The sequence below is a fragment of the Oreochromis niloticus genome, linkage group LG23 (genome assembly GCF_001858045.2).
Source record: "Oreochromis niloticus isolate F11D_XX linkage group LG23, O_niloticus_UMD_NMBU, whole genome shotgun sequence".
In the NCBI taxonomy this organism is placed as follows: domain Eukaryota; kingdom Metazoa; phylum Chordata; class Actinopteri; order Cichliformes; family Cichlidae; genus Oreochromis; species Oreochromis niloticus.
This window is the reverse complement of record NC_031986.2, coordinates 11038125-11052305: the sequence shown is the minus strand read 5'-3', so window position 1 is coordinate 11052305 and position 14181 is coordinate 11038125.

Below are 14181 nucleotides of genomic sequence, written 5' to 3'. Positions count from 1 at the left end.
TCTGTATTTTAAAACCTTGAGGTAAAGTGGCTTAACTTTTTCTCTATAATGAAAGCACTTTTGAAAAGCAGTTCCTAGGACTGTGGCCTCCTGGACAAAGATCCTGGAATCTGCTGGAGCCACTCTCCCAGTTTGGATGTTACTGCCCTGAGAGCTGTTACCACTGTTACCATCTCTTCTCTAGCTCGTCTTTCATCCCTTGGTATTTCTTCTCATGTCACCATTTCCAGATGTTGCTGTCACTCGGTATAGCTACATTTATCATTACGGTCGTCTTCCTCTGCTTGTCCACCACCACTATATCTAGCTATCACCAGTTTGTCCATTTGTATCTGGAAATCCCAAGAGAGTTTGGTCATTGTCAACCACCTTTAGGGTGTTTCAACACGCCGACTTAGCACAGTCTCAGCCACAGGATGACTGTTTTTCCTTTGAAGGTGAGATGACTGACACTTCTGCTACTGGTAAAAGTCAAGTCATAGATTATTTCAAATCAGCATCACATGGAAAGGACTCTCTGAATAGATATGCACTGATAAAGAAAATTTCACTAACATACAGTGTGGCCACGCTTTCCAGTGCCTCTGTAAAGAGACTGTTTAGCCTTGGGAAGCTTGTCTTCTCTCCAAAGTGGAACAGGATCTCTGATGAGAAGTTTGAGAAGCTCATTGTTTTGAGATATAACCACTGGTTTAATGGCTTGGATGAATAGATGTAAAGGGTTGGGGATGTGACAAATAAGAATTCTTTATATTTAAAAAAAAAAAAACAGAGGACATTAAAACAGGTCATTCTAACAGACATCTACTGTGAGAACAACACTTGTGATGGACTGCCAATGGCAAACGACAGCCATGGAGTTACATTTTGTACTACCTGTTTACATTTTTATACCTTGGTTTTGTTATACAGTGCACGTACTTTCTCAGTATTACATTGAAATCACTTCAGCTATTTTACTTTTGTATGGAAGAAAATACTTGTTCAGCCACAGCTGTCTGAAGCTGTGACAGTTCACATTGCTTTAAAGCACAATTTAATTTAACAATCATTGATAGGCAGTTGCATCCTGTTGATGTGCGATAATATCAAATGTTCTAAAACAACATGTTTTATTGTATTATTTATTGCAAATAGAAAAATAATTCTATCTACAATTATTAAAATTGATCTGATTGGTGTTTTATTTCACATTATCACAGAGTAACATTTGAATAGTTAATAGTTTCCTGTTAGTTTCTTCTTTGGCCATTTATTTCAGTTATATTTTTAGTTTTATAACAAACAGTTGAATATATATTTTAGTATGCTCAAGTATGTTTAGTAATTTATATTTCAGTATTTTAGCAAGTTCCATTAAGAGGAGATCCAAGTTCTTTAACATATTTAAACATTTTTCAAAGTAACACAATAGTTACTTTTCATGGTAATTGTAACTTTTATAATAACTCAGTTACTTGAAGAAGTAACTATAACTGATTACTTGCCCAACACTGGTCAGGTTGGTACACAGGTGACAGCTCTATTTGACAACTGCTAGAAATCATATTATGGCAAGAACCAATGAGCTAAGTAAAGAGAAACGACAGACCATCATTATTTTAAGAACTGAAGCTCAGTCAGTCCAGAAAATAGCTCAGACTTTGAATGTGTCCCCAAGTGCAGTCGCTACGAGGAAACTGGCTCACATGAGGACCCTCAGGAAAGGAAGACCAAGAGTCACCTCTGATGCTGAGGATAAATTCATCCGAGTCACAAGCCTCAGAAATCCCAAGTTAGCAGCACCTCAGATTAGAGCCCAGATAAATGCCACACAGAGTTCCAGTAGCAGACGCGTCTCTACATCAACTGTTCAGAGGAGACTTCATGAATCAGCCCTTTATGGTCAAACAGCTGCTAAGAAAAAACTACTAAGGAAAAGCAACGAGTGGAAGGGATTTGTTTGGGCCAAGAAACACAAGGAATGGACATTAGACCAGGGGAAATCAAACTACAGGTTCAAGTAATGCACACTGTAGAGGGAAGTTTCAGCCTTGGCAGAGGAAAGCAATCGCAAACTGCTCTGGTTTAATTTTACAGAGTATTCTTTCTTATTTTGCATGCAATTGCTTTTCATCTTTTTTTCTTCATCTCAAACAACTTGTCACCATGACTAGACACTTTTTCGGCTTGTCACTCACTAGCTATGAGACAAAATTAAATTACTGATGAAACTGTATTGTTCTGCCTCACCTATCACAACACAAGCTCTGCCAGGAACCACCGGCTAAGAGCTGTTATGAGGAAGAGGTGATGAATTGTCAGGTATGTCCTGCTCTGCCTGCTATGTGGCACGCAAAATAGGACCCAACTGCAGGACTGAGAGACAAGGGACTAACTACAGGAGGCAGCTTTATTGCTGTTACTTAAAAAACTCCCTGAAACTAGCTTCAACTCCATTCTCTCTCATTGATTCTGTGTAGGATGATTTATCCTTCTGACTTCTGACAAAAAGAAAACTGAAAAGAGAAAGAGGATATCGAAAAGCAATACAGTGATGAGCGGAAATACTAATAAATATAATGCTAAACAGCTAAAAGCTACTAGTCAAGCCTTAACAATGGGGGAGAAACACTTGAATAATGTGATGTCCACGAGCATCATATTATTTCTTTCCTTTCCTTTGAAATTCAGCTTTAATTAATATCCTAGTCTGCTGGCTGACATGTGGCCAAGTCGAGGGCACGTGGCCAGGAACCAGATAATCTTACCTCGTTAGTAGTTGGGGATTACAGTTGTCTTGATGTTGAGCATTGTTCCTGAAATAAAGGTGGTTTCAGATATATATAAGGTAATGTTTCACCTACTGTTGTTCTCAGATTACATATAAGGTAGAAGAAAATTATTTTGACTGCTTCCTTGTCATAAGGAGTCACCACAACTTGTACGTCCACGTGTTTGATTTGGCAGAGTTTTACCTCGATGTCCTTCCTGATGCAAAACCACGGGGGATTTGCATCCAGCTGGAATTAAACTAAAGACCTTTCACTTGCCAACTGAATGTGTTAACCACTACACTATGTAGCAACAGTTGCACATAATCTGTTACTGACAAATGCTGATTAGAGGGGCCCCTGTGAATTGTCACTGGGCAGGGCAAAGTTGGACACCATATGATTTCTAATAGATATCTACAGTATACTTGTCTGTATCCAGTCTAGGTTTTACAAAGTATTGTTTTTATGTAGTTTATAATTTCTACCTTTCATATTTATTAGTACATTTCTGTAAAATTTTCAGCCTTGGCAGAGAAATGCAGTCAAAGGCTGCTCTTGTTTAATGTTGCAGTCAAACGACTTGTCACTGTGACTAGTCACTTTTTTCAGCTCTTCGCTCACTATCTCTAAGACAATATTAACTTACTGTCAAAACGTTGCATTGTTTCCTCCCCACCTACAATAAAAACAGTCCTGCCAGCAGCCACAGCTAAGAGCTGTTATGAGAAAGAGGTGATGCATGGTATATCTTTGTGTCTCTCACTTGCTGTTGTTGTGGTGTGTTTTGTGGTGTAAGCTGGTTGAGATCAGATCAGGATTTGTAAAGGAGTAAAATGTTGGTTATGACCAGGCCCATAGCAAAGACTCACAAATAACAGACTACAGTGCGAAAAAAAAAAAAAAAACATTTCAGTTTTGTGTGTTTTGGATTTAGAAGCCAACTAGAGATGAATGAAAGATGTTCTTAGGGGGTCAAACACAGCCAGGTGAGGCAACTAGAATAAACAGGGACGAGTCAGAAATGCAAAAAAACATCCAAAACCTTAAAAACACTACAATGCTCAGGCAAACATAGAGGTCATGAACAGGAAATAGTCAGAGGTGAAGAATCCTAGTGACCACATGGAATTACTGGACTACTCAACAAGTCAGTGATAAATAGACAATCTGGGGACTACGGGGGGGGGGGGGCGGGGAACGACACAGAGTAAATATACTGAGGTGAGCAAGTGGCTGATTAAACAAAGACTGGGGAAAACATTCTTTGGAAAAAGCAGAAGTAGAACCAGCCCACGTGGCTTGTCACTCTCCTCATAAAATAAACACTAACTCCTTCACACTACAGTTTATAGTGGTTAACACATTTACCCTACACGTGACAGATCCCCCGGTCTGAAACTGTGAGGTCTCAGGGATCACGAGCTAGTGCCAGGCCCAAGCCCTGAGGAATGGCAGCATTACGTCAGTAAGGCCACCTGGTTTAAACATGCGGATCCAGAAGGTACAGCCGAAGGTACTGTTAGTTCACAGCACAGTTCATCTGATCGAGGGTTTGTTGTATGTCACACATTATAATTAAAACTGCAAAAGTGTGCCACCGGATTAGCTCACTGGGATGAGCGGGCAGCTGGCCCGGGTTCAAATCTTACCCCATGAATCTGCAAAAAAACTGCACAATCATTGAATGTATCCAGAATAAATTTTAATAAAAGAAATGTCAGAGTTAAGTATATAGAAATTCTTCATTCCACCAAAAAATGATATTTATTCCACTCGTTTCACCTCATATCTTTAGCCTCTGTTCTAGGTCAGTTGGCCAAGTGAAGCCCGGCATGTCTCCAAACCTGTACATCATGTTAATGTGCTGTTGTCTGGCATGCACAGAGGAAACCTGTCATTTTAGGGACCTCAAAACAAATATGTCATGACGAATTCCAATAGTACGTCAACAGTAGCTAGGACAAAATACAGTTCCAAAGAACTGAAAGGAATAGTAAGTAAGTAAGTAAAACTTTATTTATATGGCACGTTTCTAGATAAAAGATCACAAAGTGCTTCACACAAGGATAACAAAGTATAAAACAAAACAGACAACAGTTAACAAAATGCAATTCTAAAAAGATGTGTTTTTAGTTGTTTTTTAAAAGAAGCTGCTGAGTCCAGAGATCTTGAGCTCAGTGGGAGAGAGTTCCACAGTCTGGGAGCCAAAGTGGCAAAAGCTCTGTCTCCCTTAGTTCTCAGCTATGTATGATGAATGACAAGTAGGCCCTGATTACATGACCTAAGAGACCTGCTGGGCACATAGGGCTGTAGAAGTTCACTGATGTAGGCAGGTGTGCTTGTTCATGAAGAGCTCTATAAGTCAGTACCAGAATCTTGAAAGGACTCTGAATTCAATGGGGAGCCAGTGCAGCTGTATTAGCGACGGTGTCACATGTGAATACTTCGATGTTTTGGTCAGAAGTCTTGCTGCAGCAAATAATATGTTAAAAGTGAAAACAGAAATGATACACAAAGGAAGCCAGGCAGAAGCGACAAACAACAATTCAAACTCTCTCTGTGAGGACTTCCGCATTAGATTGGATGGTTGCTCCTGTCGTTTATTGGCATGTCATCCCAAACTGTTGTGGCATGTTCATCACCCTCCTACAGCCTTCTAATCTCAATGCTCACAGGCTGTCTGTGCTTCTGTAAACACAGATGTGTTACACAACTGTGTGTCTCCGGCTTCATGTGTAACGCAGTCATGGATCGGTCATTGTATAACACTGCTGATATCTATTTTTATGTGTCGAGGAGTTAAAGTTGTGATTCTTGATTGGTGGCTTTGTTGGCAGAACACTCTGTCATCAAGCCTTACCTGGCTGACAAGCCTTTCTCTGGAACGTGGAACCTTTATGCACATGTGCACACATGTCATATGTGATTATAAAACCACGATAAGGCATGTGTTTCACTTCAGTGATTTTCTAGAAGAGCAAGAAGGACAAAAATGCTGACTGATGGACAGTCTGTCTTTTTACTAGCCCCATCAAAACAAGCCCAACAGAGTCTAATAAAAGCTCCCCATTGCGATCTTTCTCTCTCCTTCCTTCTCGGCTTCTGCCTATTGCTTCTATTCCATTCTATTGCTTCTTCAAGTTAGGTTTTCCATTCTCTATAAGTACATGGTATGATTCAAAAGCTTTTCAATTTTTTTTTCAATTCAAAAAGAACCACATAACAACAAAAAACACGAGGCAATTGTTTCCTGTATGACTTTATCAGTCTCTCACATAACTGTGGAGGAATCTTGGCCCAATCTTCTCTACAACATTGCATCATTTCATTGAGGTTTGTGGACATTTTTATAGGCACAGCTCTTTTAAGGTCCTGCCACAACATTTCAATCAGATTGAAGCGTCGACTTTGACTGGACCATTGTGACATTTTGTTCCCTTTTGTTCCAGCCATTCTGTTGTAGATCTGTTGCTGTGCTTGGGATCATTGTCCTGTTGCATGAGCCAGTTTGGTCCAAGTTTTAGCTGTTAGACAGATGGCCTTGCATTACACTTTAGGAAACGTTGGTATACAGTGGTGTTTATGGTCCACTTAATGCCTGCAAGGTGCCACAGGTCCTGTGGCTGTAAAACAAGCCCAAATCATCACCCCTCCACCACCATGCGTAGCAGCTGGTATGTGCTGGTTTTTTGCTGGTTTTTTGTTAAACATGGTGCTGTGCATTGTGAAAAAACATCTCCACTTTGTTCTGGTCTGTCCAAAGGACATTGTTCAGGAATTCTTGTGGTTTGTTCAGGTGCAACTTTCTAAACTTAAGTCATGCGGCCATGTTCTTTTTAAAGAGAAGAGGCTTTCTCCTGTCAAACCTTCTACACAAACTATAGTTGTTCAGTCTTTTTCTAATAGTGCTTTCAAGAACTTTAACATTTAACATGCTAACTGAGCGTAAAGTGTAAAAAACTCTTTTGTCATAGAGGTATTCACACTTTGTGATGATTATTAAGTAAGCTATTGGGACCCACTCTTCCAGATAACTGGTTTTACACAAAAAACTGCTTGAAAAACCAGTTTTGATCTTCAGCCAATATCCAGCCACATTTTCAACTCAGAATGTGAAACAGGATTAAATAAGTTATGGTATATACAATATACAATGTAGCAATTGTTATTTATATTAGATACCATGTATCTAATATAAATTGTTGAAAGTTAGAGATAAATAAACTACGTGGTTTCCCCCTTATATAATAGGAGGGTTTAATTGATGTCAAGGTGTTCCTGTGAATTGGTGTTAAAGTCTACAGCGCTGCTAGCGGCTAGGGCGTTGAGCTAAATGTCACAGTGCTAACATGCTGACATAAGTAAAAACTTGAAGCATTTACAAAGGTCAGCATCTTAACTTAGCCTGTTATCAACTGAACATGTACTAGCACATACAACAAACAGGAAGACCATGTGGCTGCTATTCGGCCTTAAACCAAAGTATTCTCTTGATACCCGTTCTGACATTACCACTTCAGAGACTAAAGTGACCAAATGGCACGAAAATCCTTAAAATCAGAAAAACAACCAACAACATTATGTATGTAGGGCAGACGGCTTGGAAATGGCCTGAAATGTTTCCAGTGGACATTGGAACCATAACACAGACATGAGATAGCAAAACATGTGATATTATGGACTTAACGGAACTGTGCACCCTTATAACCTGACCTCATTTTACCTCGTTATCACTGTATTTGACCTCGTTATTGTTACATAAGGTAAATAAAGTATTATATATGCTAGTAACACTGTCAGACACTCTTCTTTCCCTGCATCTTTTTCCATGTGCCGCTCATTACACTATGCCTTATTCCGGCAGGACCATATCCTGTGACCTCCGCTCAGGGTTGGTATCTGGGACTGTCTCATTATTTGGTGTCAACATTAAATTATTCAGGACATTCCCAGACTCTGAACCAGAGGTTAGACTTCTGTGCAACACAGACACTTGTTCCTGTCAGCTGTATTTCCCAAACTTGCCCCCAAAAAACTTTAATTTTTTTTTCACATGATGACAGTTTATTGCAAAATGGCTGCGGCAACAGATAATTGCACTAATCTGCTTATACTGTGATACTTGAAACCATAATTTGTGGCTGTAATGGACTGGTGTATTAAACAGCTGTTATTTTACCCGCTCACTGTGTGCTGATGGCAGTAAATTAGATTTTTCACTTGTTTTTTAAGGCCAGGGCAGATGCATACTTGCCTTATGTTCATACATGAGGTGCTGTATTCTAAAATGAGCAAATTCCTCACTATTGCAAGTCCCTTGTAATCCAGGAAAATATGAATAAGTCAATAATTCTAAGTGGTTAAGCTTTTTGGTTCAACTCCAGTCTCTGAAATCAGCGTCACCCTCATTTTTATTTGTCCCTGTCTCTCCTTGTTTAGGGTCACCGAGCTGGAATGAGGGCGGACTGACAACGATGCCGAAACCTACTTGGCACAGCGCTGTGATCACAGAGCCAGACATAAGGAAAAATATGCAAAGAAACTGGGTTGGTCAATAAAAGGCAGAGAGGAGGCAAAGAGGGGGAAACTGTAGCAATAACTATGTGGTTTTAAATAGTTTGCATCATACAGTGACAATAAAACTGAAGTATGTATTGTAGAGGCAATTTCAAATCAATGTCCTAAACAAAGCAGTGGCGAACTTTCCAAGAGCACAGTGAAAGCAGCCAAACCCGATTCTGAGGCCTGAAACTATGAAGTTGAACTGATAAACTTTCTGTTTTCAGTGCGGACCACACTCTTTGTTCTACGTACAAATGTTGTGTCTTGAACTCTTTTGCCTTCCTCTCCTCCAGCTACCTTGGAAGTGTGTGAAGTTGTGATAGAAACCTCTCTTCTGGGCGGGGCGGAGCGGAAAAAGAGACAAATTAAAGAACGACTGAAAAAAAAGTAAAAAAAGAAATCCCCCCACAAAACACATGTGTCTGCGCTAATCTGTCAGCTGTAATTCCTGCATTATTAAAAAGAGATACGGTCATTTGTGGTGTAATTACACCCACACCCTTTTCCCTTCTGACAGGAGGAAATGCATTCCAGGCATCTTTGCTCTGAGCGTTTACTACACTCTGACATACTGTCACGCTTATCTGATGGTGTAGTCTCCCTCTGTCAGCCAGAGTGAGACAAAAACAGAAAACCACGGTGCCCACAGGTGAATTTCAGGAGTTGCTCCTTAGAAAAAGACACGCACACCTTCATGCCTGCAAGCACATACAAATGTAATGACAGGTTTGACAAAGCAGAGACAAATGGTTTTTCACACTTGCTCTTAGGTATCTGCATTAGTGCTGAAAGACAGTCTCCAAATCAGCCAAAGAATTAGCAGAAAATCCTGCATGGCATTAGTGTCTCAATCAGCAGTTATACTAAGTGCTTAAAACCTGCTTTATTTCTAGCCTGTTGGTTAGCTATGCCTAGACCAAAATGTAAAATGCAATCACGTCAGTATTTAACCCTTGAAATGAAACATTCAGGTCTATTTGAAGTTTAGCACAAACACATAATCTAAACTTAAACATTAAAAAGTAGAAACTTAATTGGACTTTTACCAACTTAAACTTTTGGAGTTTCTCTAAAATTTCTTTGATCTTTGATCTCCCTCCTGACCTCCTCTTTACATATTAATGACAATTTGAACTAAAGATTTCATTTATGGTCATCACCTCTTAAGGCCGGTTGCCTCAAATTTTCAGTTGAAGTTGTGCAGTGTGGCATACCTTAGACTTTTGTCCCTGTTTCCCTTCCTTAAGAATGGCCTCCTTGACAGATACCCTTCCACTGAGAACATTTCTGATGAACAGGTAGATAATAACAGGCAGAAACATCCAGAGAAGAGCTTTGAATGTCCTTCAAGAAGCCTCGAGAACTATTCCTGAAGACTCCTTAAAGAAATGACATGAAAGCTGCCTGAGAGAGTTCAGGCTGTGCTTGTACTTTTTGCCTTGTATACTGTATTTCCATCATGTTTGCATGAATGCAAATGCAGAATGTGGAAAAAGTTCATTTAGTTCAATCCCATCATATCTAAATATTTAATTCTCTGTGATAATCGTGACACCACGTTAATGCTGAAGTGCTGCTTACAGAGTTGAACTAGGCAAACACAACTTTATGAGATCCATGACTGACATGGTGTCTAGACCTTGGATATGATTGCTAACACCAAAAAAAGTCAGCTTCACACCAGTTAATCAAGATTTACCACACTGCTGTTGTTTTGTAGCATGTTTGCTGTGCCTTGACTGGAACTTTAAGCATTAAAGTTTCCTCCTTGTCATTTACAGATTGTGAGGATTGATTTGTTGCTAATAAAACGAGAGGAGAAGTACACAAGAGCACCTGTAAACCCGCTCATAAGTAATTTGTTGATGGTGAAATGTTTAGAAGTCCTCATCTGAAGAAACACAAGCTGAGATTCCTTCATTACGCCCTCCATCTTTCACCAAACACTTATTTAACAGAGGCGGTGAGGGAGAACAATCTGACAGCGGATAGGGTTTCTGCGAGGAGCAGAGCCTCGTCTTGTAATGACACATTCGGATTCCTGAGCAGTAAACAAAAGGGCTGTGATCAACAAGCACGGTCGCGCTGCCAGGACACGACTCCAGCGTTTTAACATTCTTCTGGAAAACTCTGCTGATGGTAAGAAGAGCCGAAGAGAGAAGGGTGGGTGGTTGTGTCATGGAGTGAGGCATGTGTTTATGGTTCTTTGGCAAGAGCAACGCTGTGTTTGCAGACTGTATGTGTTTTTAATCCCCTGCATATTTTACTGACTTTGTCGTGCAGAAAGTTCCCCCAAGAAAACGTAGGATTTGTGACCCATCTACAGTGTGTCAAAGCAGCGAACTGTCAGAGGAAACATTTCAGAGGGATGAAGGGTGGGCCCACTCCTCTGGTCCAAATCTAGGCACATAACCTCATTATCCTCTAGTGGGACCTCAGTTTTAAGAACCTTTGTGTGGTTTCTGTCCTTTTGCCTTAATCCAAGTCAGAGTTCTGGTTCATGAAAAGACCAAGTGTTTCATTTCAAAAGGGACTCCATAATAAAACCGTAACCTCCTGCATGCTGCCTGCATTATAAAACTCTTTGTTGGTGCAACCGAGGCCTTTTATCCAACATCAAGAAAAGAAACATTTTCTCCACACGGACTGAGTCAGGCTGAGAACCCTTTGTCATCCCTATATCCTCGGAGAGCAATGGAAACACCTGGGCAAACACATCAATATGTAAGGATCAAAGTGCCAAACCCACAGGATGTAATCGTTCAGGATGGAGGCTACATGTGAGTAATTGTTACAAGCTGAGGAGGAGAGAGAAAGGAAAATGTGGGATAATACGTTTAATACAACAGCAAACAACATATAGTTTAAGGCTTACAGGAGACATTTATATTGAGTCAGTTTATGTGACTAATGGGGGCCAAGCAACACACTGCCCTACCCTGAGAAGTTTTTTATTCTCAGCTTCTCCTTTACTGTTGTTCACACTTGTATTCTTTCACATACAGTTAGGTCCAAAACAATTCAAATGTGACTGAAGTGCAGACTTTCAGCTTTAATACAAGGGTGTATAATAAAAGAATAGGATTTGGAATTATGTTTGATTGCTGCCATTTTTTATGGCTGTTTTCAGAGGTTCAAAAATAATTAGTTGACTGAAAAGCAATTTCCTTGCTATCCTTTTTCAAATTAGACATACAAAAAATCTGAAATTGAATCAAAGTGTTCAGTTCAGAGCAGTTGAATTCAGTTTTATTTATATAGCACCAAAATTGCAGGAGCTTTATATTGTAAGGTAAAGACCTTAAAATAATAGAGAAACCCCCCAAAATCGAACGACCCCCTTTGAGAGAGCACTTGGCAACAGTGGGAAGAAAAAAACCCCTTTTAACAGAAGGAAACCGGAACCAGGCTGAAGAAAGGAAGGGCAGCCATTTACCACGAACCCAGCTGCCCCTCAATGAACAGGTGAGTAAGGAAGAAACACTCAGTGCATTATGGGAAGCCCCCAGCAGCTTAGGCCTATTACATATGTATCTAAAGGAAGATTGAGGGTCATCTTTTCCAGCCCTAACAATATGTTTTATCAAAAAGTAAGATTTTAAGCCTAATCCAAAAAGTAGAGAGGGTGTCTGTCTCCCAAACTGGGGGCTGCTTCCACAGATGATGGGAGAAACTCTGAATATATGTTCCAAACAAAGGCTAATGTGAGTGAAGCAGGCTATCATTAGGCTGAAAAACCAAATAAACCTAGGATAAAGGGATAGCGAAAACCTCAGAAGCGGTCAACTTAAATGTTTTGCATGTTCTTAATAAGAAGAAAGATAAGGATCTCTCACTCAGACTCTCTTTCACCAGCTTTGAGAGCTAGGCACATCACAGCATCCGGCACCCGTTGTCCACTGATGCATTTCTTTCCCCAAAATTATGGCACTTTTAAAGGCCAGGAAAACTAGGACTTTTGAGAATGCAATGTGAAATATGCAGGTTTATACGTGTCGTTCTCAAATTCTCTTTTTGGACTTCTGCTTTAGCCATAAATCTATCAAAGAACGGTGAAAAGTGTCCCCATACTTTATCTAATTTGATTTTTTAGCACAGCACAGATGGCTACAGCTCTTCACGTTTTTTAAATCCTGTACTTTTCTTTTCCTGAAACCGAGGGCCTCTTTCCTATCTAAGCTCTTAAGACTCCGTCAAAAAGCATTCCACAACATTAACACCTCATAAAACAGAAAAAAATGGTTTTCCTTGTGGATTGCGCTGTAGCTCCCTTGTGCTCGTTGGTGTTAGCACTGCAGCCTACATATGAAGGGTTGGCCTCCAAATGGAGTTTCTAATTACAGCAATCATGTTGCGATTGGAGGCTTCGCAGCTTTGAAAATGGGCGATGTTTTGCTCCATCTCTTTATGTGTCACCCCGTAAACCCCACATATAGCTACTTTGAATGTGTAGGTTCTCTTTAATTAATGGCTGAAAAACATGATCTATTTGTGTGCCAGCCAGTCATTTTGTGGTATGCTGCCCTCAGAGGCAAAAGGCAACAACAGAGGTAGAGGGAGGAGGGAAAAAAAAGATAAAATGTGTGGATGTAAGGAGATCTGTCTGGAATGCCGTGTGAGAGAAATTGCTTGACCCAAAACCGCCGAAGTAAAGTCTGCCCCTCGTCTCGCCTTGAGCAAAGGAGACACGGAGCCAGACAGTGGGTGCAGATAGGGGATGCACACTCCACAAAAATGCTGCTTAACCCTGGCAGAAACAAACACGGCGTCACCCCAAGAAAACATCCACAGTCACCTCAGGTTATCAGGAGTTAGAGACTGCGGTGTAATTGAATCTGTTAAAGAGGATTTTAGCCAAGTGGAATATGAGACCAAAAAACTAAATAAAAATACCGTGAGCATGCCAGAAGGAAGAACTCTATCACACCATTTCAGGAAAACAACAGTAACTTAAGATGGTTTTAGCCTCTTATTACAGGTTGTAAGATAATTCTCAAATCAGGCAGATTTGTTTCTGTTGCAAAGTTCAGAGGGTACGATGGAGTTGGACACAAAACAGGTATACATACCCCGCAAAAGTTATCTTTATTTACTAGTTTAATACAATGCTGTGCAACTCTTAAGCAACCTTTCTTTTTTTCTATTTTGGTGCAAATAGATGCAGTGATTTATTGAGACTTACATGGAAATACAGTAAAGCAGAAATGGTTAGTTTTTAAAACTTTAACAAGCTCAGAAGCCAATATTTGGTATGACCATGTTCTTCTAAACTCTCTTAGGCAGATTTCTTGTCATTTCTTTAAATAGTCTTCAGGAATAGTTCTCCAGGCTTCTTGAAGGACATTCAAAGCTCTTCTCTGGATGTTTCTGCCTTTTGTTCTGTTCTGTCAACATGATCCCACATCGCTTCAGTAATATTGAGGACCGGGTTCTGGGGAGGCCAATCCATGACTGATAGTGTTTCATTGTGTGTTTTTCTATCCAGGTATGCTTTTACTGCACTGGCAGTGTGTTTCAGACCATCATCATGTTGAAAAATGAAGCTGTTGCCACTCGGATGCTTTCCAGGTGGTAAAACATGATGGATCAAAATCGACTGTACTTTTCTGCATCCTAATTTCATAAAATCTGAGAAGATCTCCAGCACCACTGACTAAACTACAACTCCAAAGCCCAAACCACCACGTTTTATAGATGTGTGTCGGCACTCACATTTGTACCTCTCTCCTGACCTCCACTGTGTGGAATCCCTCTCTTCGGCTGTCACACCAGTTTCTCATTAATCTCATCTTCTGCCAGTATTTAAAGACCAGCTCCGGCTTTCATTCTCTGCCAGACTGTCTGCCTTCTTTTTGTGGTAATC